We start from the raw sequence: 27026 nt of genomic DNA on the forward strand, positions 1-27026 counted from the left end.
ACCTTCTAGGAGGCAGCAGATGATGACTCAAATAGTTGGGGCCCTGCCACTCACATGGGAAATGTGGATCCCAAGTTCCCAGTTTCTAGTTTTTGCTTCGGCTGTTAGTGACATTTGGGAAGCAAAGTGGCAAACGGGAAATCTCTTTCTCTTCTGATTTTCAAACAAATTCAAAAACATGTTTTGAAAATAAATTTAAAAGGAACCCCACAATTCAAGTGAGGAAGAACATTTCATGGCAAGGCTCATCGAGAGGACAGGAGGCCTGAGTGTCACTGCTTTCCCTATGAGTACAACCTTTACTGCTCTCAGCATGGAAACAAGAAATCAATCAGAGCTACAGAACATCAGCGTCAACTACTCAATGTCACACCTTGCATCAACAGCAGTCTAGAATAGAACTTGGGAGCCTTGGGCCCAGCACAGTAGCCTAATGGCTAAAGATCTCACCTTGCACGTGCTGGGATCCAATATGGGCACCGGTTCGTGTCCCAGCAGTCCTGCTTCCCTTCCAGCTCCCTGCTTGTGGCCTGGGAAAACAGTCAAGGACAGCCCAAGCTCTTGGGACCCTGCACCTGCGTGGGAGACCCAGAAGAGGCTCCTGGCTCCCAGCTTCAGATGGCTCAGCTCCGGCCATTGCGGCTCACTTGGGGAGTGAATCAACGGATGGAAGAGCTTCTTTTTTTTTTTTTCTTTTTCCATTTTTTTTAATATTTTTGACAATCTTTATATAGTTAATTAGGGTAAAAAGGTTCAAGGGCTACAGGAAAGTGGGTAAATCTATTATTTCCATAGTTTCCTTCGTGTATCTGAGGTAAAGGGGAATATTAAGGGAGAAGCCCCACCCAGTCTCCCACCCACCCAGAAGAGCTTCTTGTCTCACCTCCTCTGTATATCTGACGTTCCAATAAAAATAAGTAAATCCTAAGAAAAAAGAAGCGTGCATATTCTATCTACCTTTGCTGGCAAGCTCCAAGAAGCCAGGAGTTCCAGCCAAAGCTGCAGTCTCAAGGACCAGACACCTTCGGGGGTATGAAAAAGGCCCCTTCAGCAGGGAGTATGAAGAGAAACTGATGGTGAAGTCTAGATGAGGGAGAGACTGGTCTAGGCAAGATTACCCAACAGCATGTATTTAGGAAAGTGGCTAAGCAGAAACATATCCACTGGGTCACATATGAGCTAGAGTAAGTGAAGGCTGGTTGGGCTCTGTCATAGCATTGGTCAGCTGATGCTGGGACGGGGCTCAAGTCCTGTCAAACCAGTCTTCAGAATCACTTAGAAAGTACAAGGTCTGGGCCTGGCGGCGTGGCCTAGCAGCTAAAGTCCTCGCCTTGAACGCACCGGGAGCCCATATGGGCACCGGTTCTAATCCCGGCAGCCTCGCTTCCCATCCAGCTCCCTGCTGGAGGCCTTGGAAAGCAGTCGAGGACAGCCCAGTGCCTTGGGACTCTGCACCTGTGTGGGAGACCTGGAAGAAGTTCCTGGATCCTGGCTTCGGATCGGCATAGCATCGGCCGTTGCGCTGACTTGTGGAGTGAATCATGGGATGGAAGATCTTTCTCACTGTCTCTCCTCCTCTCTGTATATCTGACTTTCCAATAAAAATAAAAAAATAAATCTTTAAAAAAAAAAAGAAGAAAGTACAAGATCTGGGGCTGGGAGTGAGCCTAGCAGGGAAATTGTGAGCACCCATCTAATAGGCTATAGCTCCCATTGATGCACATGAAAACCAAGGCTGGGGTTGGGCGTGGCTGGACAGTCAGTGGCACCCACCAGCATCAGTTTGGGCTGGATAGTGGGGCTAATCGGACTGAGCTAGGATCCAAAGCCCACTGATGTGTTTGAGAGCTGAATCGGGTGTGGACAGACTGGACCAGTCTACTGCACATACTGGCATGTGCAGCAACCAGAGCTGAACACAGGCCTAGCGGGGGTTACTGGGAGTAGCTTTGACTAGGCTGCAATTCCCACTAGTGTGCATGAGGGCAGGGATAGGCTGGGTTGCAGCATCCATTGGTTTGTGTAAGAAATGGGACTGGATGGGACTGGCATGGTAGCCTAGTCTAGAGGCTAAAGTCCTTGTCTTGCACACACCAGGATCCCATATGGGCACCAGTTCTAATCCCAACAGACCCTCTTCCCATCCAGCTCCCTGCTTGTGGCCTGGGAAAGCAGTCAAGGAATGGCCAAAGACTTGGAACCCTGCACCCATGTGGGAGACCCGAAGGAGGCTCCCCACTCCTGGCTTCGGATTGGTTCAGCTATGGCCACTGCGGCCACTTTGAAAGTGAATCAATGGATAGAAGATCTTCCTCTGTCTTTCCTCCTCTTTGCAAATCTCACTTTCCAATTAAAAAATATTAATGAATCTTTAAAAAAGAAAAAAATGGGGCTGGAGACAGAACTGACCTACCAGTGTGTGTACACTGATATAGGTGACCTACTAAACTAGACCCTATACTGGCTGGCACACACAGGAGTCAGGTTGAGGTCACCTCTGGTAAGGTTTCTTTGGGGATTTCCCCAAACTGGATCACTGGACTCAGAATTCCAACTATGATGAAAATCACAGGATCTACGGTCTGACCATGCAGTCCATGTATCAGAACTGGGCCTCCTCAGTTATTCAAAATGGTGCAGTGGACAGCATGCACAGATGCTCATGGGGGACATGACAAACAGTTCATTGAGGCCTGCAAGAGAACATTTAGTATCATGGAAGGCAGAACAAACTGGACAGCTCTCTTGGTCAATAGTTGACAGCTAGTGTCTGGACAAACCTAGACTCTAAATTGGATGATGTCAATCAATGGATGTTGGAAAGGTTTCCTCAACCTTGGAGCAACAAAATCAACAGCATCTCAGAACTATCAAAACCACTTCAGCAGTATCCTCAGAACATGCTCCAAATCAAGGACCTTGTGATGATATTGGGTAGCCACTCCCCATTCATGGGCACTGATGTGGTTGGACTGCTCCCGTTTCCCCAGATACAGGAAAAAAAAAATAATATTGGAGGCAGTTGTCTCATCTACTTTCCTCCACTCCTCAAGCCTCCCCACCTCGGTCTACAGGCCAGCTGTCCACACTGGCATGCATCCATCTCAACAATGTGAACATCATCAAAAATAAAATGAATTTATCATTAAAAAAAAAGGCAGGAAAAACCGCAAGAGTTTGAAAGCTTCAAAGTCAACATTCATTTCTTCGTTCAACATGTATTTCTAGAGGAGCTCATAAGTGCCAGGCCTGAGACAGAGAAGCAAGCAAAACAGACACAGTTCCTATTTTCCTAGACCTCACAGTCTAGTAAGAGCAGCTGAGAGTAAGAGTGGGCTCCAAAGCCATAGATCTACATGAGAAAGTAGGCATGGTTCACTAGCCAGCGATGGGGCGTCAGAGCAGGCAAGGCGCTGACTGGGGAGATCTCTACTTTTGTCACAGGAAAGCCCCTGTGCAGGGCTGAGCCCATCAATAACATGATGACTAGCACCTTCATAGTCAGTGTTGCCAGGAAGCTCTCCTTCTCTGATCACAGCCATGAACTGTGCTCTAAGTGCAAGATCCTGAAAGACCGAAAGAAAAGCCCAAGACTTGAACTGTTTTCTAAAAGGAATTCTAGCTGGCAAAAATAAGTAGGAAGCATAAAAACAGCTACCATGGGCCTGATGCGGTAGCCTTGTGACTAAAGTCTTCACCTTGCATGCACTGAGATCCCATAAGGAAACTGGTTCATATCCCAGCCACTCCAATTCCCTTCCAGGTCTCTGCTTGTGGCCTGATAAGGCAGTGGAGGATGGCCCAAAGCCTAGGGCCCTGAACACGCTTGGGAGACCTAGAAGAGGCTCCTGGTTCCTGGCTTCAGCCACTGTGGCTACTTGAGGAGTGAACCAGGAGACAGAAGATCTTTTTCTCTGTATCTTCTTCTGTTTGTATATCTGCTTTTCCAATTTAAAATAATATTAAAAAAAAAAACTTCACCAAAAAATTTATTTATTCTAAGTGGAAACAGATTTAGAAAGAAGGAAAAACAGAAAGATCTTTCTTCTGCTGGTTCACCTCCAAAATGACCACAACAGCCAGAGCTAAGCTGATCCAAAGCCAGGAGCCAGGAGCTTCTTCCAGGTCTTCCATCCACACATGTGCAGGATCCCAAACACTGTGCCATCCTCCACTGCTTTCCCAAACCATAAGCAGGGAGCTGGACGGGAAGTTGAACAGTTGGAACACAAATCGGCACCCAAATGGGGTGCCAGCACTTAGAGGTGAAGGATTAGTCAATTGAGCCAATACACCTGCTCCAGAAATTCATATTCTTTTTTTTTTTCCAGTTCATATTCTTAAGGGTGGTTTGACTTTATCAGTTTACATTGTAAATGTGAATATCTTGACTCATGCCATTTCTTGGGATTTATCTTAAAATGATAGTGGGAAAGTATGGAAAAACGGGGTCTGGCATAATGGCTCAATGCTAAATCCTCACCTTGCACTGGGATCCCATACGGGAACCAGTCTGTGCCCCAGCTGTTCTACTTCCCATCTAGCTCTCTTACTATGGCCTGGAAAAGCAGTAGAGAATGTGGCCCAAAGCCTTCGGACTCTGTACCCACGTGGGAGACCTGGAGGAAGTTCCAGGCTCCTGGCTTCAGATCGGCATAGCACCAGCTGTTGAGGTCGCCTGGGGGGTGAATCAGCAGACGGAAGATCTTCCTCTGTCTTTCCTCCTCTCTTTTTATCGGACTTTGCAAAAAAAATAAAAATAAATCTTTTTAGAAATATAAAACAAAGAAAAACAGAATAAACACCTCTAAAGGTTAATGACTAGCACTATTCACCAAGACTCAACTTGGCATGTCAGAGCCCCTAACCCTGCCTGAACTCAAAGACCAATCCAGGTCAGAAGTCTGGAAGCCACCCCTACACACCACCTAGCCAGTCCTCTGTTTCCAATCATGACTTAGAGAATCAATCTTCCCTAAAATTCAAAAAGAAATTCCACAGATTCAACTCAGCAGACTCCTCAACTCTAGAGGCTGCTAAGACCAGTCCTTTCTATGCCTGGTTCAGTGGGAGTAGCAAGAGAGAGAAGGGAGTACTCCCTCCCTCCACCCCACCTGAAGGGAGCTCCAAGACTGCTTCAGGCTTCTGACCAGGAAGCTGGCTTGAAAGGTAAGTTACCTGACCTTGAAATATTTTAAAACACAAAGGGTAGAATCTTAGCAGAAATTGAGATGGGAAGCAGTGGAATAAGGTGCAATTTCTGGGGATTTGATTTTAAAGTAAATAGCATTCAAAATACAAAGAAAGTAGTAAGCAACTCACTTAAACCCTTTTATGTCAAGTAGCTAATCCATCTTATAACCCAAAAGCTGGTTGCAGACTAAAGAGGTAAGAATAATAAAGGTGAATGAAGTAATCCCCAAGATTATTTGTGATGATCCTGAATTGCTTGTCCTGTTCATTTTTACTACTCCACCCACTATCCTAATTCTTTAGGTTTCTAACCTAATGAATCAACTTCCTGTTTCTATTTTGCCTCACCCTATCCCTCAGGCCTTTCACTTCTTTCCTTGTTTAGGATTGCACTCCACTCTCAATTACCCTGCCTTCAGCCACCTGGAGTAAACAGACCACCTACTTAGTTCTTCAGCACACACATCCTCTCAATAAATCTAGGTTTACCCTGTTTTCATGAATGTGACTTGGAGACAGACATGCATGTTAGATGGCACATCCCAGTAAATCCTGGAATCAACAAAGATGACTGGGTAAGTGAAGAAGGAGCCAAGAACCAAATTCTGAATGCAAGAGACTGTAATATGCAAAAAAAAAAAAAAAAAAAAAAAACACCCAGGAAAAAAATCATAGATTGATAAGTGCTATGCAAAGAATTAAAATAAGCTGTGGCACAGTGGGTTAAGCCACCACTTAGGAGATTACTGCATCTCATATGAAGTATCAGCTCTACTCCTAACGACTTTGCGCTTCTGGCAATATTCATAGGAAGCGGCAGATGATGCCACTCATGCGGGAGACCTGAACAATTCCTGGTTTCTGGCTTCAGGTTGGCCCAGATCAGGCTGTTATAGCCAGTAGGGGAGTAAACCAGAAAACAGAAGATCATACTTGTCAATCTGTCCATCTCCATCTCTCTTCTGTCATTATACCTTTCAAATAAATAAATCCTCTTCCTTTCCCTCTTTCTCCCTTAACTCTCTTTCAAATAAATAAATCTTAGAAAAAGGCAGTGGGGAAATCAGGGATCCGGTGACTGAGCTAGTCAGCACAAATCTCTGAGAAAAGGTAGCTGAAGTTATAGGAAAAGCTGGAGTGAGGGAACAGAGGTGGGGTCAATGAGGCAAAGATAGGGGGAAGTGGTTTGGGGTAAACTCAAGAAATAGCTACTTGCATTGGTAAAGATTCCAAGTGGGCTGCATTAATATGATCTAAACCAAGCTTCCAGCAAAAGATGGGTAGTCTGCATTCTGTGAAGAGCTGGTTTGTGGTGGGGTGGGGATGTGTCACAAAGAGCCAGAGGAATCCCATCACAAGGCACCAATTCCAGGAGGCACAGTACAAAGGATGAGCAGCTGAACAGCAGGAGGAAGCTAGAAAGGAGATTCTAAAAACAAGGAGAGAAGTTGAGATAAAGCCTTTCCTGCTTCAGCAACACGATCATGGGCAACTCTGATGACTGTGATCCTAACTTTCAACTTCATACAGACGGAAAACAATGTATTTGGTTGTGTTTTCCTGGTTACCCAAAGAGATGACTGTCCAGACCTTACCCAACAGCTGATTCACCATCAATTAGTCTCTATGACAGCCTGCTGGGCCTCACACCTCACACAGTCACATGCCACACAACTCTGGAAAGAAAACAATCCAGTGTGAGCTGTCAAAGTCCTCTCCACACCTGACCTCACCCTCTGCAGCAGGTTTCATATCAAAACTGAAAGGAACTACAAGCAGGGGAAATCCAAAGATCAACAAATCCAGAACAGGTGGTTCCCAGCAGAAAAGGGTTCCAGCTTGGAACATAAAACAGAAACCAGACCACTGATAAGACACAGCTTATGATACCTGTCTCCAAGCTTTCAGATGCTATTCACCTTGTTTATGGTTTCCAATATTAACAACAGGGCATGACCAAACTGACCCATATCCAGCCCTGACTACAAAACACCTAATTTTCCAAGTACTCAAACAACTTTCTTGTTATCAAGCTCAGATCAGAGGTGGGGACCTTCTTCTGCCAGTGTCCATGTGTATATTTAGAATATCATTCCTGGGCCCGGCAGCGTGGCCTAGCGGCTGAAGTCCTCACCTTGAAAGCTCCGGGATCCCATACGGGCGCCGGTTCTAATCCCGGCAGCTCCACATCCCGTCCAGCTCCCTGCTTGTGGCCTGGGAAAGCAGTTGAGGACAGCCCAATGCTTTGGGACCCTGCTCCCGCGTGGGAGACCCAGAAGAGGTTCCTGGCCCCGGCATCGGATCGGCGCGTACCGGCCCGTTGCAGCTCACTTGGGGAGTGAAACATCAGATGGAAGATCTTCCTCTCTGTCTCTCCTCCTCTCTGTATATCCGGCTTTCCAATAATAAAATCTTTAAAAGAAAGAAAAAAAAGAATATCATTCCTGAACAACTCAAAATTATCAACATAAAAATCAGCCTGGTGTAAATTTACTGAACTTTGAGTCCTGCCAGTGGTTGCTTTGGCAGTGCCAGACCAAATGATTTCACAAAGCTGGTACAGGCTACAGGTTAGGTGTTCCCCACCATTTAATAATTTTGGGGTAGATTTAGTAAGTTAAAACCTTAAGGGCCCGGGCCCAGCACAGTGGTGTAGTGGCTAAGGTCCTTCCCTTGCATGTGCTGGGATCCCACATGAACACCAGTTCGTGTCCTGGCTGCTCTACTTCTCATCCAGCTTCCTGCTTGTGGCCTGGGAAAGCAGTCGAGGATGTTCCAAGGCTTTGGGACCCTGCACCCATATGGGAGACCAGGAAGGGGCTCCGGGCTCCTGGCTTCAGATTAGCACTGGCCATTGTGGCTGCTTGGGGAGTGAATTAATGGATGGAAGATCTTCCTCTGTTTCTCCTCCTCTCTGTGCATCTGACTTTCCAATAAAAATAAATCTTTAAAAAGAAAGAAAAAAAAGTAAGGGCCTAACTTGGTAACCTAGTGGCTAAAACTCCTCACGCTGCATATGTCGGGGTCCCATATGAACACCAGTTTGTATCCTGGCTGCTCCACTTTCCATCCAGCTCCCCGCTTGTGGCCTGGAAAAGCAGAAGATGGCCCAAAGGCTTGGGACCCTGCATCTACATGAGAGACCTAGAAGAAGCTTCTGGCACGTGGCTACAGATTGGCTCAGTTCTGGCCCTTGTGGCCACTTGGAGAATGAAACAGTGAATGGAAGATTTTCTCTGTCTCTCCTTCTCTCTGTAAATTTTCCTTTCCAATAAAAATAATCTTAAAAAAAAAACATTTAAAGACTAGGAATTAACTAAGGTTAATACTTTAGTTCTTTGAATAAGGCCACATTTTATTTGTAATGAATATAGCAACTTTTCCTTTTCAACTCCCTATAAACACTTGGCAAAAAAAAAAAAAAACTAACTAATTGTTTATAACTTCATTTGGGTCTCACATACAGGTGACGAGCCCAGTGACTTGTGGCATCCACCACTGCTTTCTCAGCTGCCTCAGCAGAGCAGCCAGGACTTGACTCTCAGATAGGGGAAGCTGGCGTCACAAGCAGCAGCTTAGCTGCTGCAACATAACGTTGCCTTTGGCAAAACTGGTTTTAAAAATACCCAACTTGTTTCTTGTGGTCCTCCCACTGAAGCAATATTTAATATGGAGGAGGAGGAAGCCTAGTTCATCAAAGGAGCCAGATTATTTGTTCGAGGTTTGTTTGTGACTGGCGATTTGATCTTGGACAAGTCCTTTCACCTTTTCAGCCTGAGTTTCAGTTTCCTCAATAAAAGTGGGAAGGTTAGAAATGAAAGGGAGAACAATCTAATGTCACAAAACTCAACTAAAAAAATCAAGGTTATTTAAGAAGATATAAAAGGACCCAGCACAATAACCTAACAGCTAAAGTTCTCATCCTGCAAGTGCCAAGATCCCATATGGACACCGGTTCATGTCCCAGCAGCCCCACTTCCCTTCCAGCTCCCTGCTTGTGGCCTGGGAAAGCAGTCCAGGAATGCCCAAAGCCTTGGGACCCTGTGCTTGTGTGAGAGACCTGGAAGAGGCTCCTGTCTCCTGGCTTCGGATTGGCACAGCTCCAGCAGTTGGAACCACTTTAGTGAAAAATGGATGGAGAGCTTCCTGTCTCTCCTCCTCTCTGTATATCTGACTTTCACAATAAAAATTTAAAATAAACCTTTTTTTAAAAAAAAAAAAAGGGAGAAGATACACAATTTGGGCCCGGTGCAATACCCTGGTGGCTAAAGTCCTCGCATTGCATTTGCCGGGATCCCATATGGGCACCGGTTCTAATTCCAACAGCCCCACTTCCCATCCAGCTCCCTGCTTGTGGCCTGAGAAATCAGTCAAGGACGGCCCAAAGCCTTGAGACCCTATGGCTAAGTGGGGAACCCAGAAGAAGCTGCTGGCTCCTGGTTTCAGATCGGCTCAGTTCCAACCATTGTGGCTGCTTGAGGAGTGAACCAGCAGATAGAAAATGTATCTCCTTCTTTCTGTATATCTGTCTTTCCAATAAAATACAAAAATCTTTAAAAAAAAAAGATATGTAACTTGCCATATTACAGTGATATTCTAAGAATAAATTAGAAAAAAATCACAACCTTCCATAAGAGACAATAGGATAGGGGCTCTGCAGCGTGGCCTAGTGGCTAAGGTCCTCGCCTTGATCCCATATAGCAGCTGGTTCTAATCCCGGCAGCTCCACTTCCTCTCTGTCTCTCCTCCTCTCAGTATATCTGACTTTGTAATAAAAAATAAAATAAATCTTAAAAAAAAAAAAGAGAGACAATAGGATATTACTTACAAAGAAAAAGGATCTCTCTGGAACTAATTTCTCATTTAGAGTACCAGAAATTCAACACAGCAGAAACCTCTTGTAGACTTCGTAGAGACCAGAACTCTAATGTCAAAAATTCCAAGGTAGGCCCGGTGCGAAGGCCTATCAGCTAAAGTCCTCGCCTTAAAGGCGCTGGAATCCCATATGGGTGCCGGTTCTAATCCCAGCAACTCCACTTCCCATCCAGATCCCTGCTTGTAGTCTGGGAAAACATTTGGGAATGGCCCAAAGCCTTGGGACCCTGTACCCGTGTGGGAGACCCGGAAGAGGTTCCTGGTTCCCAGCTTCGGATCGGTGCAGCACCGGCCGTTGCAGTCACTTGGGGCATGGAATCATCGGATGGAAGATCTTCCTCTCTGTCTCTCCTCCTCTCTGTATATCTGACTTTGCAATGAAACTAAAATAGATCTTTGAAAAAAATTTCCAAGCTTGAAGCCAATTCTGTGGCATAGCAGTAAAACCACCACCTGCAACACCAGCATTCCATATGGGTGCTGGTTCAAGTCCCAGCTGCTCCACTTTTTTTTAAGATTGTTTTTATTGCAAAGTCAGATATACAGAGAGAAGATCCCATACGGACACTGGTTCATGTCCCAGCAGTTCCTCTTCCCTTCCAGCTCCCTGTTTGTGGCCTGGGAAAGCAGTCAAGGATGGCCCAAAGCTTTGGTTCCCTGAACCTGCGTGGGAGACGTGGAGGAAGCTCCTGGCTCCTGGCTATGGATATGCTCAGCTTCAGCCGTTAGGGTCACTTGGGTGTGAATCAGCAGACGGATGATCTTCCTCTGTCTCTTCTCCTCTCTGTGTATCTTACTCTCCAATAAAAATAAATAAATCTTTTTTAAAAATCCTAAATGGAACCAGGACAGTATTACTCATTCCAATTCTTCCAGGAAAACAACTCAAAAACAAAAACAAAAAATTCCCCAGCAAAATTACTAATTAAAATTGGGGCATATTGGGCCTGGTGCAATTGCCAACCAGCTTAAGTCCTTGTCTTGCACACACTGGGATTCCATATGGGTGCCAGTTCTAACCCTGGGAATCACATTTCCCATCCAGCTCACTGCTTGGGGCCTGGAAAAGCAGTCGAGGTCAGCCCAAAGCCTTGGGACCCTCACCCGTGTGGGAGACCCAGAAGAAGCTCCTGGCTGCTGGCTTCGGATCAGCTAAGCTCCGGCCGTTGTGACCACTTGGGGAGTGAATCATCGGATGGAAGATCTTCCTCTCTGTATATCTGACTTTGCAGTAACAATAAATAAATCTTTTTTTAAAAATTGAGGCAAAGTATGGAAACAAAATATACAAGAAACACATGCTTTCCTTTCATTAAAAAAAAAAATAAAAACTTTTAATGAAGTTGGACCAGATGACTTTTGATGGCCTTTTCAAACAAACAATTCTGTATACAAGTCTCTGGAAGTCTTGTTCATGAGTTGGTACATCACCTAGTGGTGTAATGAGGAAAATGCAGTTCTTCAAGTTCCCGGATAAACTCCCAGCCATTTTGTAAGCTGACAGTGCGCAGGCCAGAACTCCCCCTCTAAGAAATTACAGGAATAAGAGACTGCAACTCCAGTCCCACATCCACATGCAATTGTGCACCCATTCATTCCCAAAGTATGTGGGAAAGGTCCACTTCGTGCCTTAATAATCCTAACAAGTGAAGCACAGTTTTATTACTGTGTGTTTGTAAAACATTGAGAAGCGAAGAGTGTTTCTGTACACAAATCGGAATGGAAAGCAGGTTCAGATATTATGACAAAATTGCAAATACAGCTTATAAATAGGAAGGCTCACAAGACTGGTATACAGAAAATGGATTATATTTACACTGTGTGAATTTGCGAGACTGGCTTAATATTACTAAGATGTTTCAACTAGATTTAAATTAAAAATGGAGAAAACTTTTTATCAATAAGGGCTATCAAACAATAAAATAATGTTCTCAAGATGTGATGAACATATCATCAATGGAAATACTCAGATAGAACTTGGATGATCACTTGTCAGGGGAACAACAAAACATTTCTTAACAGGATGGCAGAATGAAGGCCAGGAAGACTATTAAATCAGCTCACTGGCTTTTTCCAGCTGTAACAGTCTAACATTCAGAGCCCAGTACTGTGGCATACCAAGGTAAAGCTGCTGCCTATATTGCTGGCATCCCACATGGGCATCAATTTGAGTCCTGGCTATCCTACTTCTGATCCAGCTCTCTGCTAATGAGTCTGGGAAAGCAGTAAAAGATGCCCCAGCCCTTGGGCTCCTGTTCCCATGTAGGGGACCCAAAAGAAGCTCCTGGCTCCCAGCTTTGAATCAGCTCAGCTCTAGCTACTGTAGCCATTTAGGAAGTGAACCAATGGATGGAAGATCTTTCTGCCTCTCCTTTTCTCTGTAACACTGCCTTTCAAGTAAATAAATGAACCTTAATTTTTTAAAAAAAGGGGGCAGGCACTCTAGGAGAATATTAAACTTAGAAGTTAAAACGTCCCTGTCCTGGGCCTGGCAGGGTAGCCTAGCAGCTAAAGTCCTTGTCTTCAACGCACTGGGATCCCATGTGGTCACCAGTTCTAATCCCAGCAGCCCCGCTTCCCATCCAGCTCCCTGCTTGCGGCATGAGAAAGCAGTCAAGGCTGGTCCAAGGACTTTGGGCCCTGCACCCGCATGGGAGACCCAGAAGAAATTCCAGGCTCCTGGCTTCAGATCGGCTCAGCTCCAGCCACTGCGCTCACTTGAGGAATGAATCATCACACAGAAGATCTTCGTCTCTGTCTCTCTTCCTCTCTGTATAACTGACTTTCCAATAAAAATAAATAAATCTTTAAAACAAAATCAACCATAAAATTAAATATAAAATACAAGGAATAAAAAGAACTTGGTTTGAGGTTCAGCTCTAGCTCCTGAAGGCAGCTTTCCACCTTTGAAAAGCAGACAGTGGTGATGATTTAAATGATGGGTTCCTGCTGCCCTTATGGGTGATCCCGGCTTCAGCAAACCAAATCCTGGCTGCTGCTACAGAGTGAACCAACAGATGGGAGCTCTTTCCCTGTTTCAAATAAATAAATAAAAATAAAACATAGAAAGAGTGTATCATCCTAAATAGAACAAACACAAAACAAACAATAGTACTTAAAGGATCTTCCTCTATTTTCACCCAGAAAGAACAACCTAGTAGCCAAAAGCATGTTTGATAGTACATTCTACTTGAGTATATGTGCACAAATTATTTATTTCAATTTACCTCAAGCTCATTATTTGTAAATTTACTAGCTATTTCATCTCAAAAAATGATAGTGGGGCCTGGTGTGGTACCCCAGCAGCTAAAGTCTTGCTTTGCATGCACTGGGATCCCATACGGCCACTGGTTCAAATCCCGGCAGACCCGCTTCTCATCCAGCTCCCTGCTTGTGGCCTAGGAAGCAGTTGAGGATGGCCCAAAGTCTTGGGACCCTGCACCCGCATGGAAGACCCAGAGCAGGCTCCTGGCTTCTGGCTTCAGATTGGTTCAGTTCCTGCCATTTTGGCCACTTTGGGAGTGAGTCACCAGACAAAAGATCTTCCTCTCTGTCTCTCCTCCTCTCTGTATATTAGACTTTCCAATAAAAATAAATAAATCTCAAAAAAAAAAAGATTACACTGCATGCTAAATGGTAAATGAGTTTGCTAAGTACTAAAACAGGACATAGTATGTAAAAGTGTTCACGTGGGAAGGGAGCGGAGAGGTGTGGAGGGCAAGGAGGAGGCAGGAAATAAACCCTAAGTGGGCTGCCTGCTTTAGTCATTGTACTGAAGTCTCAACCAAAGCATTCCTGGCTGTTGCTGGTCAGACTGAGTTCCCTTGGCAACCAGCATCAAGAGCAAGCCCAACTCTGTCTTCTCCAGGAAGCAGCTCAGCCCTGAATCTGGGATTTGGCATCGTCCTTGCACAAAGAACACACCTATAGATCTTACAATTACCACTGCCTCAAACTGAAGGAGCTGAGGAGGTGTCACTTTCCTTAGTCTCTATGATCAATCACAGAACATCAGAGTTTGACAGGAACTCAGAAGAATCTACAACAATCCCTTTGTTTAATGACTGAGGACTAAAAGGCTAAGAAAGGGGCCCGGCAGCATGGCCTAGCGGCTAAAGTCCTCACCTTGAACATCCCGGGATCCCATATGGGCGCCGGTTCTAATCCCGGCAGCTCCACTTCCCATCCAGCTCCCTGCTGTGGCCTGGGAAGGCAGTCGAGGACGGCCCAAGGCTTTGGGACCCTGCACCCGCATGGGAGACCCAGAAGAGGTTCCTGGTTCCAGGCTTCAGATCGAGGCGCACCGGCCGTTGCGGCTCACTTGGGGAGTGAATCATCGGACGGAAGATCTTCCTGTCTCTCCTCCTCTCTGTATATCTGACTTTGTAATAAAATAGATAAATCTTCAAAAAAAAAAAAAAAGGCTAAGAAAGGCCCTGGCACGATGGCCTAGTGGCTAAATTCTCATCTTGTATACACCGGGATCCCACAGGGCACCAATTTATGTCCCAGATGCTCTATTTCCCATCCAGCTCCCTGCTTGTGGCCTGGGAAAACAGTTGAGGTCGGCCCAAAGCCTTGGGACCATGCACCTGCGTAGGAGACCAGGAAGAAGTATCTGGCTCCTGGCTTCAGATCAGATCAGCTTTGGCCATTCCAACCATTTGTGGAGTGAACCACCAGCTGGAAGACCTTTCTATCTGTCTTTCTCTCTGTAAATCAGATTTCCTTTTCCAATAAAATAAATGTTTTTTTTTAAATCTTCAAAAAGAAAAGACTAAGAAAATAGAAGCACAGGATGTAACAAGTTAGTGACAGGATCAAGACAAGATCATAAGCCTCCTTATCTCTAGCCCATTAGTCAATAAGTCTTTACATTTTTCAGGTAGAAAACATAAAACTGACCCTACTATCCTCTTTTTTTAATATTTAATTATTTTTTTATTACAAAGTCAGATATATACAGAGGAGGAGAGACAGAGAGGAAGATCTTCCGTCCGTTGATTCATTCCCCAAGTAACTGCAACAGATGGAGCTGTGCCAATCCAAAGCTAGGAGCTGGAATTTCTTCCAGGTCTCCCACACAGGTACAGGGTCCCAAGACTTTTGGTCATCCTCGACCGCTTTCCCAGGCCACAAGCAGGGAGCTGGATGGGAAGTGGAGCCATCAGAACCAGAACTGGTGCCCATATGGATCCTGGCGCGTTCAAGGCAAGAACTTTATCCACTAGGCCACCGCACCGGGGCCCTCTACTATTCTCTTAAGACAATTTAGGATCTGGCACAACAGCCTAGTGATTAAATCCTCACCTTGCATGTGCTGGGATCCCACATGAACACCAGTTCGTGTCCTGGCTGCTCTACTTCTCATCCAGCTTCCTGCTTGTGGCCTGGGAAAGCAGGCAAGGATGGCCCAAAGCCTTGGGACCCTGTGCCTGCGTGGAGGAGCCAGAAGTTCCAAGCTCGTGGCTTCAGATTGGCTCACCTTCAGTCATTGCAGCCACCTGGCAAGTGAATCACTCCATGGAAACCTGTCTGTCCTTCTCTGTAAATCTGATTTGCCTTTCCAATAAAAATAAATAAATATTTTAAAAATAAAAGATACTTTAAGTATTAAAGAAACCATGTAAAGTACACGACAATATAAAAGGTTCTCGAAGCATACTGCCCTGTTTCTCCTCATCACCGCCAGGTGCACTGAGAGGTAAGCTTAATCATCAATCTCTTTGTGCCTTCCCAAGGATTACTATCTCCTGAATTCTACCTTCATTTAGAGGTAAAAGGTGCTTTCCGTCCCAGCTACCAACTCACTTGGTAATTGAGGCTGGTCATGTAACATAAGAATAAATATCTGGTAGAGAGACAGAGAAATATTATTAATGTATTACCTTATAAACAGCAACATATTAAAATCTTTGTTTCTAAAAATAAAATCTTAAGGCCAGTATGATGGCTCAGCAAGTGAATCCTATGTCTATGGCACCAGACTCCCATTTGGGCACCAGGTCTAGTCCCGGCTGATCCTCTTCCCATTCAGCTCCAGATGATGGCTTCAGAAAGCAGCAGCAGGGCCCGGCGGCATGGCCTAGCGGCTAAATTCCTCGCCTTGAAAGCCCCGGGATCCCATATGGGCGCCGGTTCTAATCCCAGCAGCTTCACTTCCCATCCAGCTCCCTGCTTGTGCCCTGGGAAAGCAGTTGAGGACGGCCCAATGCATTGGGACCCTGCACCCGCGTGGGAAACCCGGAAGAGGTTCCTGGTTCCTGGCTTCGGATCGGCGCAGAACCGGCCCGTTGCAGCTCACTTGGGAAATGAATCATCGGATGGAAGATCTTCCTCTCTGTCTCTCCGCCTCTCTGTATATCTGACTTTGTAATAAAAATAAATCTTAAAAAAAAAAAAAAAGAAAGAAAGAAAGCAGCAGCAGATGGCTTACGTCCCCAGGCCTCTGACTTGGTAAGAACTTGGCAGGAAGAATCCTAGGTTCCTGAACCTCATATCAAGGTGATAGTTTGAGTCTCAGCCACACTGCATTTCTGTTTGATTCCTGCTAATGCATCTGGGGGAGAGCAATGACTTCAGTATTAAGGACCCTGCAACCTACATGAGAGACCCAGAGCCAAAGCCTGCTTGTAGCAAATTCTGGGAGAAGTCAACCAGAATAGAAGTTGCTTCTTTCTCTGTTTCTGTCATTTTGCTTTTCAAATAAAATAAATCTTTAAAATAAAATCTAAAGGCCTGGCACAGAAGCCTAGAGGCTAAAGTGCTCGCCTTGCGTGCACCAGGATCCCATACGGGCGCCAGTACATATCCCGGCTGCTCTGCTTTCCTTCCAGCTCCCTGCTTGTGGCCTGGGAAAGCAACAGAAGATGGCCCAAAGCTTGGGGGCCCTGCACCCGTGAGGGAGACCAGAAGCAGCTCCAGGCTCCTGGCTGCTAATTGGCTCAGCTCCAGCTTTTGCGGCCACTCGGTGAGTGAATCAGCAGATGAATGATGTTTCTCCTCTCCGTAAAATCTGCCTTTCCAACAAACAAACAAAATAAAAAGACGTAGTATTTTCAAAATAAAATAAAATCTTAGACAAAGTAGAAAAATTACAAATGTTTTTGAAAATAAAAAGTTTTATAGGGCCAGTGCAGCAACCTAGTGGCTCAAGTCCTTGCTTTACACGCAACGGGAACCCATATGAGCACTGGTTCCTATCCCAGTGACCCACGTGGGAAACCCAGAAGAGGCTCTTGACTCCTTTAAAAAGAAAAAAAAAGGGAGGGGGGTTTTTAATACCGTTTTCCTTAAAAATTATCAGTTCTCTATTACATTTCTTTTTTTACTCTATCTTCAAAACACATACATTAGTTAGGCATTTAATCTTTTTTTTTTTTAATATAATTTATCCTTTCCTTTTTTTTTTTTTTTTGAAAGTCAGATATACAGAGAGGAAGAGAGACACATAGGAAGATCTTCTGTCCACTGATTCACTTCCCAAGAAGTTGCAACGGCCAGAGATGCGCCAATTCAAAACCAGGAGCCTCTCAATGTCTCCCACGTGGGTGTAGGGTCCCAAGGCCTTGGGCCGTACTTGACTGCTTTCCCAGGCCACAAGCAGGGAGCTGGATGGGAAGTGGAGCTGCCGGGATTAGAATCAACGCCCATATGAGATCCAAGCATATTCAAGGCAAGGACTTTAGCTGCTGAGCAGGTTCCCAGCAATTAATCTTCACAAGATGACAGTCTGGTATCAGGGCACATGCATCGTGGAGAGCTACCTAGGCCAACCACTTGGAACACCCAATTCTGTATCTGAGTACCTGTTTCAAGTCCCAGCAACCCCAAAATTCCAAGCCAGCTATCTCCAACTGTTACAGCCACTTCTGGAGTGAACTAGTGGAGGAAAGTGCTACCACTGCATCTCCGTCTGTCTCTCCCCATCTCTCCCTGCCTCCTCCTGTGACTCTTTCAAATAATAAATCTCTAAAATAGAAACAAAGTGAATAAATTTCTTTATTCAGCTCCTATTATTACAGATACCTATATTCCAAGAGCACAGAGTATTGAGTAAAACAATATTCTGGGCCCAGTGCGGTAGTCTAGCAGCTACCATGCCTTGCACGCGCCGGGATCCTATACCAGCACCAGTCCTTTTTTTTTTTTTAAAGATTTATTTATTACAAAGTCAGATATACAGAGAGGCGGAGAGACAGGAAGATCTTCCGTCCGATGATTCACTCCCCAAGTGACTGCAACGGGCTGGTACGCGCCGATCCAAAGCCGGGAACCTGGACCCTCTTCCGGGTCTCCCATGCGGGTGCAGGGTCCCAATGCATTGGGCCGTCCTCGACTGCTTTCCCAGGCCACAAGCAGGGAGCTGGATGGGAAGTGGAGCTGCCGGGACTAGAACCGGCGCCCATATGGGATCCCGGGACGTTCAAGGCGAGGACCTTAGCCGCTAGGCCACAGTGCCGGGCCCACCAGCACCAGTTCTAATGCCAGCAGCTCCACTTTCCAAACAGCTCCCTGCTTGTGGCCTGGGAAAGCAGTCGAGGATGGCCCAAAGCGGACCCTGCACCCATGTGGGAGACCTGGAAGAAGCTCCAGGATTCTGGCTTCAGACCAGCACAGCTCCAACCATTGCAGCCGCTTGGGAAGTGAATCAACAGATGGAAGATCTTCCTCTCTCTCCTCCTCTGTATGTCTAACTTTACAATAAACAAAAACAAATCTTAAAAAAAAAATCTTAACTATCATGAAATCTATATTCTGAGGAGTAAAAATAATGAACTACAGTAGAGTTCCTAGAAAAATGCCTAGCACAAATTGGGCACAACTCAGCAAGCAGCAGCTAAATTACAAATAAATCAACAAATAATACATCAAGTAGAAGTGTCATGGGGAGGAGTAGGGAAATAAAGCAGAGATGAAAAACAGGAAAGACAGAGACAAGCCTTTATTTTAAAGAAAATGGATGGGGCCCAGGCCAGTAGCGCAGTGGCTAAAGTCCTTTGTCATACAAGCACTGGTTCATGTCCCAGCAGCCCCACTTCCCATCCAGCTCCCTGCTTGTAGACTGGGAAAGCAGTAGAAGACGGCCTAAGGCCTTGGCACCCTGCACCCACAGAGGAGACCAGGAAGAAGCTCCTGGTTCCTGATCACCTCAGCTCCAGCTGTTACAGCCACTACGGGAGATCTTCCTCTCTGTCTCTCCTCTTCTCTGTATATCTGCCTTTCCAATAAAAATGAATAAATAAAGAGAATGGATGCTCAAGGAATATTTCATTTACTAGGACAAAGTTAAACAGAACCTAAAGAAGGTAGGGAAGGAAACCACACTATCAAGAAGACTGGTGTTTCATGTAGGGGTAAAAAAATTGCATAGGCCCCAACATCTTTATTCCAAAGCAACTGAAAAAACCAGCATGGCCAGAGCACAAAGAAAAGTGGCAGGAGACAAAGTCAGTACCGCTGAAGGGGCAGCTCTGTAGATCCAAACACCTTGTAGATTATGGTAAAGACACCCTCTTTAATTCAGGGAAGACAGTTTCCAGAAGAAAGGTAGCATGATTTGACACACTTAGAGGATTACTATCACAAGCATCAAATCTAGATTAACGGGACCAACGGAGAAAGCCCATTTACAAGGGCATTGCAACAGCAACTAGACAAGTGGTGAGACGTGCTCAGATTCAGGACATATTCTGAGGGGACGCTCTCAGGACCTGCTGGGGGACTGAGTGGAGACAGGAAGAGCAGAGCCAAGGAGACTCTTTTCACTAGTCAATACACCTGAAACTGAGATGGGAGGAACCACCAGGGAAGCAGATTTGAAAGAAGTTCCAGAATTAGATTGCTTAACTCAAAAAGCTATTTAAGATACCCAAGCAGAAGAATCCACTGAACAGCCAATATAACAGTCTTGCGTTCCACTTTCAATAATTTGCAAATGAGGCAGAACAATAATCACGAAAAATTAGGTAATGAAAATATTCGTTATACTCTCTGAAATTGTTTTTGTTTTGTTTTTAAGATTACCTGAAGGACCTGACACATTAGCCCAGTGGCTGAAGTCCTTGCCTTGCGTGCATTGGGATCAATGTGTGTGTCAATTTGTATCCCAGCTGCCCCACTTTCCTTCCAGTTCCCTGTTTGTGGCCGAACAAGGCAGTAGAGAATGGCCCAAAGCCTTGAGACCCTGCACCTGTGAGGGCGACGCAGAGAAAGCGCCTGGCTCCAGTCTTCGGATCGGCTCAGCTCTGGCCATTGAGGCCACCCAGGGAGTAAACCAACAGACCAAAGAGATCTTCTCTTTCTCCTTTTCCTCCTCCTCTATGTAAATCTGACTTTCCAATAAAAATAAATATTTAAAACAACAAATTACTTGAAGAGAAGGAGGAGAGATCTATTGGTTCACTCCCCAAACAGGCCACAATTTGTCACAAATTGCCAGGGCTGAGCCTGGCAAAAACCAGGAACCTGGAACTGTAACTGGGGCTCCCATCTGGATGGCAGGGGCCCATGTACACAGGCCATCTCCTTCCCTTCCGAGCTGAATTAGCAGGAAGCTGAATGGAAAGTGGGACAGCCAAGCTGGCGAGACAGCCTAGTGGCTAAAGTCCACACCTTGATGCACCAGAAGCCCATATGGGTGCTGGTTCATGTCCTGGCTGCTCCACTTCCCTTCCAGCTCCCTGCTTGTGACCTGGGAAAGAAGTCGAGGACGACCCACGGCCTTGGGACCCCACACCCATGTGGGAGACCAAAAGAAGCTCCTGGCTCCTAGCTTTGGATCAGCTCAGCTCTGGCCGTTGGCAGCTACTTAGGGAGCAAACCAGCAGATGGATCATCTTTCTGTCTCTTTTTCTCTGTAAATCTGACTTTCCAAATAAAAATAAATCTCAGCACATACAAAAAAAAAAGGACAGTGGGGCAGCCAGTAGATAGTGCTCACACAGATGCTAGGGTCACGGCAGTGTCATAATGCTGGCCCCAAAACACCTACAACTTTCGAGCAGATTGTGCTCTCTCTCCGAGCCTTTGCTCCCTTTGCCTGGAATACCCTCCAGTGCGCTCCGCCTTGTATTCTGCCCATCTGACACTGACAGAGACTGGCTGCCTATTAGCAGGAAGCTGGATCAAAAGTATAAAGCAGGTAGCACCTAATATAACACATAAAACAATACTTGGAAATGAAATGGTCACTTTGGGATATGACCGCTGTTTTTAGCCTGTAGTTGTACTCCAGTGGAAATGTGGTCTTCCTACTTTTTACTTACTATGATTACTGCTGAAGTAAGCCTGTGTGAGTATTATAGAGTAGGTTAAAATTATGTCTTTACAAAAACGTATGAAGAAAGGGAAGGAGAGATACTGGGGGTGTGGGCAGAAGAATGAGACAAACATGGTTGTCTTCTTGGAACCATACCTGTGGAACACATAAAATCTTCTATCTTAATAAAAACTTTTTTAAAAGGAATTAGTAGCAGGGACTTAAACCAGGCACTCAATGTGAGATGTGAGCATGCCAACAGCTTAACCCTCTTCTATCACTTTTATAATTTTTTGAATTTTTTTCATTTATTTGTAAAACAGAGACTATGCTCCCCATCTGCTGGTTTACTCCTCAATGGCCTATAATGGCCAACACTGGGCCAGGGCAAAGCCAGGAATTCAATCCAAGGTTTCTCATATGGGTAGTGTTAAAAACTTGCTAGATCACAGGACACAAACAGTTCATTCCAAAACCCTGGTAAGAAACCGCACAGATATCTAATAGGAAACCTAACAACTTGTTTTTTTTTTAAGATTTCTTTTTATTGGAAAGTCAGATACACAACGAAGAAAGGAGACAGAGAGGAAGATGTTCCGTCTGTTGGTTCACTCATCAGGATTAGAACTGGTGCACATAGGGGTTCCTGGTTCATGTAAGGCGAGACTTTAACCACTAGGCTACTGTGCCGGGTCCAAAATCTGACAATTTAATCATCCTGTCAGAATAGCTCCAAATGCCTTCAGTGTCTCTCTGTACCAAATCAATATGTTCATACACTGTAACCAGGGTTTTCTGCACAAAGTCACCTTATCAAAATAGACATGAGTGTTTGCACATTTGCAAGGTCCCTCCCAACAAAGAGCATAAACAAGTTGTTCCTCATGCCTAATGGGCCAAATCTTTTCTCAGACCCATGCTTATTTTTTGAGTATAACCCTTACTATCCTCTTACTATGCTGTCCTGTCTTCAATAAGTCTTTTCTAAACTTTTAGGGCCCAGCACGGTAGCCTAGTGGCTAAAGTCCTTGCCAGTTCTAATCCCAGCTGCTCCACTTCCCTTCCAGCTCCTTGCTTGTGGCCTGGGAAAGCAGTCAAGTACGGCCCAAAGCCCTGAGACTCTGCACCTGCATGGGAGAGCTGGAAGAGGTTCCAGGCTCCTAGCTTCAGATCACTGTAGCTCTGGCCGTTGAGGACACTTTGGGAGTGAATCATCAGACAAAAGATCTTCCTCTCTGTATATCTGACATTCCAATAAACAATAAATAAATCTTAAAAAAAATAGCAAATTTGGAAGCAATGAGTACACCCAATTTACCTTAAGCCTCAATCCTTCCCACCCTGATCTACCATGCAATCATTATAAAAATATATATAAAAGAAAATGGCCCAGCCCAGTAGCCTTGTAGCTAGTCCTTGCCTTGCACGCTCCAGGACCCCATATAGGCACCAGTTCTAATCCTCACTGCCCTACTTCCCATCCAGCTCCCTGCTTGTGGCTTGGGAAACATTTGAGGACAGCCCAAAGCCTTGGGACCCTGTGCCCGCATGGGAGACCAAGAGGAAGCTCCTGGCTCCTGGCTTGGAATCAGTTCAGCTTCAACCATTGCAGTCACTTGGGCAGTGAATCAACGGATGGAAGATCTTCCTCTCTGTAAATCTGACTTAGCAATGAAAATAAAATAAGTCTTAAAAACAAAAAGCTTTAGATGTATTCCTGGCTCCCGACTTCAGCCTTGCATTTGTAGTATCGGAGTGAACTATGGGGCAGAAGATCTCTGCATATTTTCCCCTCTGTTACTTGGCCTTTGAAAGAACAATCTTTAACAACAAAAACAAACCTGGGCTAAGACTGCTGAGATTCAAATCCTAAACCATTTGTAGGAAGTGGAATTAAAAAACAGGTTTTTTCATTCCAAAAACAATGTTTTCAAATACTTGTTTATTTTTATTGGTAAGACACATCAGATTTACACAAAAAGGAGAAACAGAAAGATTTTCTATCCACTGGTTCACTCCCCAAATGGCCCCAACAGCTGGGGCAAGCTGATCGGAAACCAGGAGCCAGAGCTACTTCCAGGTCTTCCGAGTAGGTACAGGGCCCAAGCACTTCAGCCATCCGCGCTGCTTTTCCAGGCCAGAAGCAGGGTGTTCCATCAGAAAAAAAGCAGCCAGAACACAAACCACTGACCAAATGGGCTCGCAGTCCTTCCAAGGTAAGAATTTAATCATTGAGCCATCATGCCAAATCCCTGGTGCTAAAAATTTAAATCCGTTCATCCCCATCTGTGACCATGGACAAATTCCTTCACATCTCTGTGCTTCTGTAGAACAAAAATAACACCATTGCCCATTTCTGGAAATTCTGTAAGAACTAAACATATACAGTGGTCACAACCTACAAATGGGTTTTAATCACTCTAATTATAATATGCCCTTTTTTTAATAACAAAATTGCCCGATTGTATTACACGCATGTACCACCTTAAAGACATTCTGCTTCTGGGCCCATCGCAGCAGCCTAGTGGCTAAAATCCCTGCTTTGCACAGGATCCCATATGAGTTCCAGTTCTAATCCTGACGGCACTGCTTCCCATCCAGCTCCCTGTCTGAGGCCTGGAAAGCAGTTGAGCACAGCTCAAACCCTTGGGACCATGCACCCATGTGGGAGACCCAGAAGAAGATCCTGGCTCCTGGCTCCCAGCTTCAGCTCAGCTCCGGCTGTTAAGGCCACTTGCAGAGTGAATCAGCAGATGGAAGATCTTCCTCTCTCCTTCTCTCTGTAAAACTGCCTTTCCAATAAAAATAAATCAATCTTAACAAATATATAAATAAAATAAAAATTCTGTTTCTGGGTGTGTGTGTGTGTGCAAGTGTACATTGTGTGTACATCTAAGTCACAATGTCAATTTCTCACAGCAGTCTTTTAAAATGCAAGCCACTTGGGGACTGATGCTGTGGCACAGAGTAAAGCCACCACCATGGGTGACAGTTCAAGTCCCAGCCGCTCCACTTTCTTTTTATTTTTCTATTTTTTTTTTATTGGAAAGTCACATATACAGATAGAAGGAGAGACAAAGAGGAAGATCCTCCAGCCGATGGTTCACTCCCGAAGCAGCCACAACGGCCAGAGTTGAGCCAATCCAAAGCCAGAAGTCCAGAGTCTCTTCTAAGCCTCCCACCTGGATGCAGGGTCCCAAGGCTTTGGGCCGTCCTCAACTGCTTTCCCAGGCCACAAGCAGGGAGCTGGATGGGAAGCAGGGCTGCCAGGATTAGAACTAGTGCCCATATGGAATCCCAGAATGTACAAGACAAGGACTTTAGCTGCTAGGCTACTGTGCCAGGCCCTAGCTGCTCCATTTTCAATCCAACTCCTTGATAACATTCCTGGGAAAACAACAGCGGCCGGGCCTCTGCATCCACCTGGGAGATCCAGAAGCTCCTCCTGGCTCTCAGCTTAGCACTGGGGCAACTCCAACTATTACGGCCATCTGGGGAAGGAACAACCCAATGAAAGACCTGTCTTTCCATCCATCTTATCTAAAACTAAAATTCAGAAAATGTGCTACTGAACTAATGTGAAGGAAGCTTACAACGTTGCATAAAACAACGTGAAAGCACTTTTAGCCTTAAAGACAAAAAAGGTTCCATGTCTGCCACCCACAGAAGCAGAGGTCTGTCGGTGACACTGAAGGGTCCACAGGCTATGAAGTACCCAAAATGGTCACACATTGTCAGTATTTGCAGAAAAACTGGCAGCTTGGTGCCAGGGTGCAGTATTTTTACCTTTTTGGGTTACAGCGGTGGGGAAGACAGGAGCGCAGGCCAGGAGTATCTGCGGAAAGTAAGTGACTTATACAGAACTAACTGCTTCCCTAAAGCCAGGGAAACACAAGTGTGCCACAAACAAGGCCAGACTAACACCTCCGACTGCGGGCATGGCTGAATCATTCCACTTCCCTCCCCTCTCCCAGACACCATGCAGAATGGCATTGGAGCCTCTGACAGGTGTTATTCACAAAAAGCCCCTGAACAGATACAAACACTGCAGGCTACATCTGAAGATCACTTAACAGCTTTCTTCAACATTGTCCTTTACGCTGAAAATAGCATTTAAACTCTAAAAAGCCTGATTTACAGCAAAATCTAGAAATGTGCTCACCAGGAAGAAATTCAGGTCTGGATTCCGTGTATGACACGTGTGACCTTGACTTAAACCCTTCGTGTTTGTTATCTTCCTCTGTTTTAAAAAAAGAGAGAGAAAACAGATGATACCACCTACCTCAGAACATCACAGTTAAAAACATGGTATCGGCCAAATGCCTAAGCATCACAGTAAACACGTGAATTTTCTAGACTCACAGTGAATACCAATCATAGTAAACTGAGGTACATGGGCCAGCTGGACCGTGAAAAAACACCCAAATGCCCTACACACTTCACAAAGCCTAATCCTTGTAAAATCCTCTCTGGGACCCTCCAGTACATCAATCTATGCCAGGAAAACTAGAAAAGCAAGAAATTCCCGCATTATTTCTTAAAGCAGTAATTTCTAAATGCTTTCCTGCTGGAGTGGTCAGGGGCTCCCAAATTACTCCCTGGTACCACATCCCATTATTCACCACCCAATTTTAACAGAGCTGGAGAACCAATATTATGCCCCATTTCAGTTATTGGCATTCCTGTTTCAAATCAAAGGGGCTGGAGCACGGATTAAAATTGATCCAACGAGCTTTGGACCAAAATGAAGGACTCCATCCCCAGTGGTCATAAAACCTGGCGAGGGGAGGGACCAGGGCGGGGGTGTGTATTCTAGAGCTTTCGGGCCCACCCCAACTTCTTCTTAGGAACAGATCGAGGCCACGTGTCGCCATTTTGTGATCAGAAAACATGGCGACCGCCCGCGTGCGTTAAAAGTGGGGGGTGGGGGAAACGGTGGCACGCCACGTTAGCCTTTCCCCGAGGAAGCTTGACGAACACCGAGCACAAGCTTCGTTCTCGTCTGACTTAGCCAGAGAAAGAAAGGCAGGGGGACAAAAAAACGTTAACTCGAACGCGCCGGCGTCTCGAGCGACATTTCCTCTGCGCGAGCAACGCGGCAGGGAAGGTGCTCCAAGATGGCGGACGCCGCCAAGGGCCGCCCCCGGAGACGCGGGGCGCGGAGGCGAAAAGGCTGAGAGGGCTTCCCGGCCACGCTCCAACGGCGCCGCAAGCCCCTGCACATTCGGGGCCCGCACACACCCCACACCACTGCTCCCAAGTCAACGAGTCAGCCGCGGGGGAGGGGGGAACAAAACAGCCAAGGGCAGGTGGGGGTTCTGCGGGTCTAACCGAAAACGAAGTTGCAAAACGCAAACAAAGCATTATGTAAATGGCCGCCATTCTTTGGATGGCCACGTTTGCAGCAAGGCCCGGCGCCGAGACTCGACCGCGGCAGGGCCTGGGTCTCTAGGCGCAGCGGCCGCCGCCGGGGCCACGGGGCGCGGGCGTGGGTGGGGGCTGGGGCCGGGCGCCCGGACGCCGGGGACGAAGGGCCCCCACGTGCCCGCCGCCCGCGCGCGCGCCCGCAGGCCGCCCCTCCCCCCCGGAAGCCGGCCGCGGCCCCGCCCGGCGCCCCCCACCCTCGCGCACGCGCGCTGGCCGCCTCACGCGCACGTTTTAAACCCGCGGCGTCCCAGCTACCGCCTGCAGTGACGGC

At 46.0% G+C, this 27026-nt stretch overlaps 1 long non-coding RNA gene across 2 annotated transcripts; it reads right to left on the reverse strand.

Moving 5' to 3' along the window:
- Nucleotides 1-2543: 2543 nt before the first annotated feature.
- On the reverse strand, nucleotides 2544-26603 carry LOC131481004 (uncharacterized). 2 transcript variants are annotated; one of them, XR_009245977.1, is made up of 4 exons: nucleotides 25491-26603; nucleotides 6789-6869; nucleotides 4611-4740; nucleotides 2544-2693 (listed from the first exon to the last, which is right to left on the reverse strand). It is a non-coding gene; the product is annotated as an uncharacterized LOC131481004 (long non-coding RNA). The 2 variants fall into 2 exon arrangements; XR_009245976.1 differs by lacking the exon at nucleotides 2544-2693 and having other exon boundaries at nucleotides 4214-4740.
- Between the last annotated feature and the right edge of the window lie 423 nt (nucleotides 26604-27026).

The sequence above is a fragment of the Ochotona princeps genome, chromosome 8 (genome assembly GCF_030435755.1).
Source record: "Ochotona princeps isolate mOchPri1 chromosome 8, mOchPri1.hap1, whole genome shotgun sequence".
NCBI lineage: Eukaryota > Metazoa > Chordata > Mammalia > Lagomorpha > Ochotonidae > Ochotona > Ochotona princeps.